We start from the raw sequence: 9249 nt of genomic DNA, 5'->3' as shown, positions 1-9249 counted from the left end.
ACAAGTTAAAGTTCGACGTTCAAATGATATGACTATAAGGCGTATATTTAATTCAATGTTTTTTTTTTTAAATCATTAACACGTAGGCACTTATTCAATTATGTAGTTACCATATTAGAGATTTATAAATTATTTTAAAATTTTTGGTACATCTCCGTTAAGCGGGCGCAAAAGTTAACAAAAATATAGTTGTTTTGGTAAAATGATTTAAGAGGTTATTTAACAAGTGTCAAAACAATAACAGTGTTTTTATTTGTCCATAATGTAATGACTTCCATCTCTTCATTAAAATTTAATTTTAATGATTTTGCTTCATTATTTCACTAAGAATAATTAAGATTTTTAAATAGTTTTTATCTGTTTGGTTTGACATTATTTTCTACATACTTCTTCCTAATATTATTAAATCCAAAGAATCAATTCGTATTTTTCATTCGAATGGGGCAACATTTGTCTTTAAATTGTACACATTTATGGAACGCCTTTCAAATCTATATAAATGAAGACTCGTACGATTCGATTGTTGTTTAAATTGCGTAACATTTCGTTTCCGTACCTTCATTTCTTTATAAAGCACGAACATGTAGATACTTTCAATTTGATACGCTATAAATATACATATATTATATATAGTTATTAATTGCGTTATTCATTTAAAATTTTGTCCACAACCATTCAAACTAATATTTAAAAACAAATTATTTGACGAATGTTTTGTTGTGCTGTAATAATTGCTTCGGTAAAGAAATCTTAAAAACTAATTTGCTTATGATATTGGAGATAATTTATAATAAAAAATTGATACCAATAGATAATAATAGTATTTGAATGTTTTACTACTTATTACATAAATATTATTTTATTACAAGAATATTTACGACAATACCAATAGTGAGTAGAAATATAGCCTTCTTTCTGTGTAATAAATAGTACATTATTATTGGTAAAATTGTCAAAGAGGTTTAACTTTGAATAATTTCCTGAAATAACATAAAAAAGTTTAAAAAATCTTGATATTCTCATTGATATGTTTTATTTAAGACCTATTATATACATGATAATATACTAAACATTTATGTAACTTACAATTTAGTTTATGAGTATTAATTATTGGTTTTAATAAAGCTTAAACGTCTACTGTCAGCAAAAAATGTCTATTTATATATTATTCCTTGAAAGTGTGCTATATCGAACGAAAATGAACAGAATATTAAGGTTATGGGTGAAAAGTTCCATCGACCAAATTCGCACAAAAGATGCTCGCATAAAACGTTTTATTCAAACCTGCGAACAAGGTCTCACACGTCAAATTTCACTCCCTGAATAGAACACCCTTCGCAGTTCAGAATCTTTATAAATAGTTGTGAGCGGAAGGTGCTTAATTTGATGGAAATCCGTGCCGCGTCTCAATAGATTCCAGGAAGTCAAACATTCGTGCGGAGTTAGTAAATTTGTTCAATGAATTAATTGAGGTTCTATATTATTTATTAATTTTATGAAATTGTCTGATGATTGATTAAATTACAAACAGCGTTTTAATATTGATGACATTCTTTTATTATTAAGCATATAATGTAAGATTATAATTCGCCAAAACCTTGAGTAGGGAATTAAAAACTAAAATTGATCTTTACTTAAAAGTAAGCTCAATGTTTATGTATAATCCCATACTTCTATTAACATCTCAAATTCTTAAATAAATTAAACTATTATATGCTACGTTAAATTTAAATTTGATATTCCAACAAGAATTCAGTGTATTTTGGTTTATTGTTGCCTGTATTAAAAATTGATAGTCTTAGTAGGAACTTGGACTTAGTATAATTAAAAACAAAACGTTTCTACTAAATTTGGCACAAATATTGGTGTATCGATAATAACAGATTTCAAATTTTTAGAACTAATCCATGTATAGAGATCAGAGATAAAACTGACTCATCACAATATCTCTGGAACCATAAAACTTTCAGATCTATAATTCGGTATAAACATTGCTTTAGCTAAGAACAAGTTAGTAAAGAAGGGATTTAACAAAGTTCTTCACGCAGAAGGCTTTAAGGGACATTCATATAAAAAGGCCTATTTTCAAAATACAGCTTGTCTGGAAAAATGTTTTTGCATGTTACACACTACAAAGATGGGATTTTATGATTATTATTAAAACCACAAAAGGCAGTTAGTAAATGATGTTTATTTTGCAAATAATATTGTTCCGAACTTAAATGCAAGTAACGATCAACTTACATTACTTTTTTATTTTGTAGTATAATTACTACACAATGTTCACGTAATAATAAAAGAACTTGTGTTCGCGAGAGAAACAGTTCACTATAAAAACGCTCTTAATTAAAACTTCGCATCGTGCTTAAATCAGCTGTAATTAGGAATGTAAACAACCGGCTTCGTCCGAAGCGCGCACGTTCTGTTGCTAGGTGTAATCTGCTTCAGCGAACTATAAGTATGCTCCTTGTACTAATTAAAACAGACACTGCAGGAAACGTCGACTATTCGAATGGAAACAAAGGAAAAAAGCACGATTTTTTTAAATTTATATGGAAATAAAATTATGTTGCTTTCTTTAGAGATACCTCTGTAAATACACACGAGGGATCATTAAGAATTATTGTTAGTAGAATTTTCGACTCATATTCATTGTATGAGTATATTTAGAATCATAGTATTAATGTAAACTAAATTTTATGGACATCAGAATCATTGGATTTCATAAATTTACAATAGGATCGGTAAAACGCAGTCCCCAACCTGTGCAAATCCAATGCAGCCTGTTATCTGCCTACCATGAAGGTGTACGCTCTACGCTGTGCTTACCCGTGGTCTCCACTCCAGCACCAATTTGTTTATATAACAGTCAATCCTTGAATTATACTTTCGTAAATATATTGGATTTATACGAAGAATAAAATTAATTTATTTCATAATTTCTCCAGACAAAAAGTTTTAAATTAGACACGTACAAGCTAAACTGTAATCTTGGACGTAGAAACACCAAATAGTTTCATTTGTTATTTTAATAGACAATAAACTTGTCTCAATTTATTGCGAATATTACACGCGAGAAACCGAGCGCGCCCATCCCACGCTCATGAATAATGTGCCGAAATTGCAAACTTTAATAAGATAGTATCTTTCAATAGAATTAAAATGAGTGTCACGAAATATGTAAAATTATTATAGTTACGTAAATTGTTTTCATTGTGTAATAGTAGTAGGATGGTTATAAAGTTATTAAAATTTAAAACTTTCTAATCAATAAAAAATTTTGTTTGTCTTTCTGTACTTCCCGCAGAAGGCTCTGCGGGTAGGATGTTTTTAAATGCATCCTAAACTAACTTCTTCTCAGCTAAAGGATAGTTTATACCGAATTATATATTTGTAAGTCTTATGGTTCCAGAGATATTGCGATGAGTCAATACATAGGTGGAAATCTCTTATCTCTGATCTCTTTATATGGATTAGTTCTAAAAATTTGAAATCATAACGTTTTTCCCCCATAGACTAATATTTGTGCCAAATTTTCTAGACACTTTTTGTTTTATACTAAATCCTTACTAGTAAATTTGTCAATTTTTAATATTGGCAACAATAAACGTACTCTAAATTCTAGGTGGAAAGCCAAATTCTAATTTAATGTAGCACATAATAGTTTATATTATTTATTGGATTCTTTTTACGCCATTTTTCTTTGTTCGCAAGTATAAATCAACATAGAATTCGCGTTAGAAGGGCAGAGTCGAAAATGTACGGCTGAAATTGAAAGTGAATAATTATGAACATGGATATTAATACAAGTACAGAATTACACATAAACATTGAGCTTATTTTTGAGCCAAGGATGAATTCTAGTATTTAATTCATCGCTATAAGTTAAAAACGATACGACGATATAAATTCACTTACACTATTCGCTTATTCGGCTAGTAGGTAACGTATTGAACTTATTTAAAGTAAAATAATTACTTCTAAAATTTTAAATTTTACATTATAATAAAATTAATTTTTATGTTGCCGAAGTTTGATTTGCTTTTTAGAGCTACGAGTATTTAATTTTTATGATAAAAAATCAAGATCAAACCCGAAATGAGGTGATTCGTAGAGTAACGAAAATAACTCGCATCGCTCTGTGGATTTGCGAGTTGAATTTACAGAAGACAGGCAACAGCAGGCTTAACTGTTTGCCGCTGGGACCCTAAGATTCTGGCATGGAGATTACGGACCTATACCCACAAACTGTACAGACGTTAAAGTCATTGGAAGACGGTGGCAAGAGGTTCCTTCCTAAAGGTATCATTCTAAATCTATAATGAGACCTATGTCCAGCTGTAGACGTCCAACTATTTAAATAACGATGATGACGATGGCATTCGTATATTGTCGTGTGAATATGAAAGATTACAACGAGACTAATAAATGTAATTAATATTTTAATTAACCATTATTACTCAATAATTATCATTAATAAATACATAATAAATTTAACTTTCGTGATGGAAAAATACGAGAATCATGTATTTTTCGTAGAATATTACAAAGTATATGGTAATAGCAGTTTGTTAACAATAACAATGAACATAGATAACGAAACCGCTATTACATACGCTCATTGCTTATATCGCTGTCTTGAGTTATAACGTTGGCTGAGCGACAGATTGCTGGCATTACAATAACAAATGGCCGTAGACATAGTGTCGGGAAGGTGGATGAACCCTGGACGCAAAGCAATGCAGTTATAGAACATCATTGTTCATATTTTTAGGTATTTATTACAAGTTGTTGCGGAAAAAAATATAAGAACCCTGTTCACTACCGCTTTCGTGGTTTTTTTTTATTATAAGTCTCAAAGATTTTGTTACATTTATCCCAACTAAAAGCAATAGCCTATAAGGAAACTATCCAAGGAATGCTTTCAAAAAAGCAATATAGTAGTTAATTTTCGCTATCCCTCGACCGACGCGGTCAGAGGCAGAATTTACGAAGGAATTATTATTGAGAAGCCCCTCCTGGTCTTTAGACAAATTGTCGTGTTGCTAGAGGCGACGGGTTTCTCATAACATCCATTCAAGTGAAAATTATTCAGTCTTTGTTTATATTTTTTTATAATATCAGATTTTATTTTGTCTAACAAGACATTACAAAGTTGTATAAATCGTCTATTATGTTAAATAGCTTTTAAAATAACTAAAAAAGAGAGCTCGAATAGTTTGCTTATAAATTTAAATCGATCTATATATTACTACCGATTGAATGATGTTATGTTTACTAATATCATATTCATGGACCTATTATAGCTTTCTGTACTTTATAATGCATTGAAGATATATTAAACAGTGTGATTGATTGCAGAAGTAAAAGCTTCAAAGGGGTGAACGTATAGATCATTTGTCGGCAAAAAGCTTTAAAAAAATTTTACTATTTCCAATTGGATTTATTTTTTCTATTGCAATGCTAGAAATCAGTAAATTCAGGAAGTATAAAGTCTGCAAGGACAGAAAGACATAGACGCCCACTGCTAGGCACGGGCCTCCCCCAAAATATCTATCCTCATAGATATTACATTATTGCCACGCCTGGCAGGCGGGTTGACGATCTTAGGTTGGTACTATGGTACGCAGAGGAAGCTGCTGTCCCATCCTCTGGAATCTTCTTTGTAAGCAGTAGTAATCCCATATTATTAATACGCAAAATATAAATTAAATGCAAGACTGTATACCGAGAATGAAAACCGCGACCTAGGTTTGCAAATCTCAGTCCTCACCGCTTGGCTACCAGTGCTCATCAGACAAATAGTAAACAATAATATTTTTTTTAATATCTAATAATACGAAATTTGATAACGATATTTCTTACTTTACGTTATTTATTATATAAGAAACTAGTGTGTATCGTACATTGATAGATAGGAAATGACATTCACCACTTTAAAGCTATATATACTATAAAGCTATAATTAATCATTCTGTATAAAAAAAGCCAAAGGGAAGCGCCGCGCAAAGAATAATATGTCATGTATATAGCTTTGTTCGTATTGGTTGCTTTAAGATATCATTTAGTTTATGCATTTATTTTAGAACGTGCGCAATAGATAACAGCTGGGGTTACATTTAAGATACTGGAGATAACAGTTCAGTAAATGCAGCTCACACGAGGGGAACAGACGATCTTGTTAAGGCTGCCGAAGATACTATATGTAAGACAATTCCTACGAGTCTAATTAGATACCTAAGGCTATCTGACTAGTTTTGGAAGTCTTACTACTGAAATAATGTAGATGATGAATGTACATGTTCTATGAGAGCATAGATATTTGGTTGCTATAATAACTCATGCACATAAATAATTTCTCCTAATATTCAAAAGTATTTCCGGTTTAAAAAGTTTTCTTTTCATTACGTAAATAAATGAAGATAGTTTATTAACAGATGTTTGTTAAAATATTAATCAAATTACATAATTTTTTTTATATCAATGTAAATATAGCAATCATTTCCTTAATAACATATAAACTTATATATTCCTTACTTATAACAATGTTGCACCCTAATCAATGCCGGACAGAACAATAAACATGTGGTCATCCTTCAAACTCGGGATGAAATTCAATAAATTCGTATAATAAGGGCGGCTGATGTCCGCCAACTGGAAACTTTTGAATCGCCCTCAGCGGCCATTCTCGTAGCAACGAGGGGCATCCTTTTGTCCACAAAATTGCCTTATTCCATGTTACTTAATAAGGGGTTTCTTTAACTATTAAATTTAACATGAAAATTGCTTCTTTGAATTGAATTCTTTGATGTCTCGTGCATAAGATTGACGTCCTACGTTTTAGATTTCGTATCAAAACAAATTCTGCTAGTCGATAATCCATTCGATGTAATTCCAATTCGAATAAGTTAAGTTTTGCTTGTTAAAACTCAAAGTTAAGTTGTGTTGGCGGTATTATGTAAATTTAGATCCATTGGAATATTTATTGGCCGCATCGAATTTGTAATTAGATATCTTCGGTCGGTCCTCGTCGATGCCGTCCTGTGGGAAATTGCGTCGGCCCGAATTGACGTCGTGACATTGCATGTATTTAAAAGCAACAATTCACAATATCCTTTATCAAACACTTTATATATTTCCTCAATTTTTTAAAAAATATTGCAACTTGCTGGAAGTGGTAGAGTTAATAGTGGAGGTAGTATTATAAAAAATTATAAGAACTTATGAAACAGATAACTAGTTTTATTTCAGAATAAATTAAAATAAATGAATTAAAATATTGCTAAATATTTTGTTAAAAATATGGCATATGTAACTCGACGCAATAGTGTTATATATGATCAGTAAAATTTAAACTTTTAATTGGGTAAATGTTAAGGTGTACCTCAACTAATTAGGGATCCCCATTTATTGAGTTGTCCAGAGGCGATTGTTGCTGACCAGAGCAATACACACAGCTGTAACGATTGTTGATATAAATTGTTTATTATATTTTTAGCATTATATTTAAGTCTCTATTCTGGTTTAAGGTTAATAGACTAATATAAAATAATTTTTATTTTTTTATATTGAATATTTATATAATATATACTGTATATAATGTAGAAACTATATATAAATCTCATCAAATAGCTTGCTGCATATAATTAACATTTTACCTATAAGTTAATCTTATATTTATTTTACTTTTAAATTTAATTAATCTACCGACTAATCTGAATCGTATTTCTTTTATCATATTATCATATTTCCTTCTTTTATTCGGATTAACGTTATTCTTACGGAATGAAAATTATCGTAAAGAATAACTTTTTACTGTACGAAATATTTATTACTAATTAATTACGCTAGTTTAATACATTAACAATATACAAAGTTTATTCGAAGTGGTTTCTAATGGATGCGATACAGTCCTTTAAACGTTGAGGCCATATGAATAGCAGCATAAACTATTTATATAGGAAAAAATTTTACTGCCAATCGCATGAATTGTTTTATTGGGACACAAAATATTCTTTTCTTTTAGAGCTAGTCTTACCCTTTAAAACTGACCATAAAACGTAATCCAGTAGATAACGCCCGCGTCTTCAGCTTTGTGTGTCGATGCTTTGATACCTTTTAAAAAAAAACATCGCTCATTCACTCCTTCATAGCTGACACCTAACTAAACTATTACCTCACCAAAATAAGAAAACACAATAAAGAATTATATAAAAATGGTAGATTCCAAATTGAAAAATAACACTTTGTTTATTTTCAATTATTGTAATATTTATATCCAGACTATGTATATACTCTACTATAGGTCTACTAATTCTAATCACTTAGTATATTGTGTGCATTGTACAAAGCTTGAACACGAAAAAGATTTTTGAACTAGCTTATTCACAATTAGCTAGAATAAACACTCGTTTCTATGTATGTTTATAATATTTTTGCGAACTAATTGGATTATTGGTTAAACAAACAAAGAAAAATATAAAACATGATTTTACATTTATCTTTATTTATCAAATAATTAATTCTGAACTTTGCGGCAGTGTGTAACGGTGATTGTGAATTGCAAAATGAGCATCGCCCGAATCAAGGTGGGGCAAGTGGACCCGGTATTGTTACGCCTGGGATTTGGATCTGATATAATCCGAGATGAGAGGGTCTTCACGCCAGCCGCCGTCAAATTCATTGTTAATGAACAAGGGACGGTGCTCAATAATATTGCTGAGGCAATGCAAAGAAAAATCTCGAACTACGAAGTTCACGTTTGGGTTAACGATAGACTTATACTTTTTAAATAGACATCGAATTTTAGTCCGATTTTTATTTTTTTATTAATTACGTCGCACGAGCCTTAGCACTATTTTAAGAAAAGAATTGATTGGCAGGTACAAAGTCTATTAAAAGTGCAAACTTTGCAAAGTTTTAATAAAATAAATTAAAATGTTACTTTTTGTCCTCAATTTTAAATTTATTTTTATAGAGAAACCATTTTTTAATGGTATAAATAATTTAAGTCTTAAAACCAGTTATCAATGAATCTATTTCCATAAAAATATTCACTGCAAACATTAATAAATGATTTTTGTTAATATTTGTTACAATAAAATCTTAAAACGTTTTCTTTATTTTGATTTTGTTATGAATAATAAGATCAGAGTATTTATTTTTTAAATTTAAATTATTGTGAATACTTGTTTACAATACTTGTATTTCAAAACACTTTTTTATAAATTAATGCAAATAATACACAAT

This window comes from Battus philenor, unplaced genomic scaffold (assembly GCF_028537555.1).
Source record: "Battus philenor isolate CCGP_79_NKW_IND1 unplaced genomic scaffold, ilBatPhil1.0.hap1 SCAF_12, whole genome shotgun sequence".
Classification (NCBI taxonomy): Eukaryota; Metazoa; Arthropoda; class Insecta; order Lepidoptera; family Papilionidae; genus Battus; species Battus philenor.
This window is presented reverse-complemented; position numbering follows the sequence as displayed.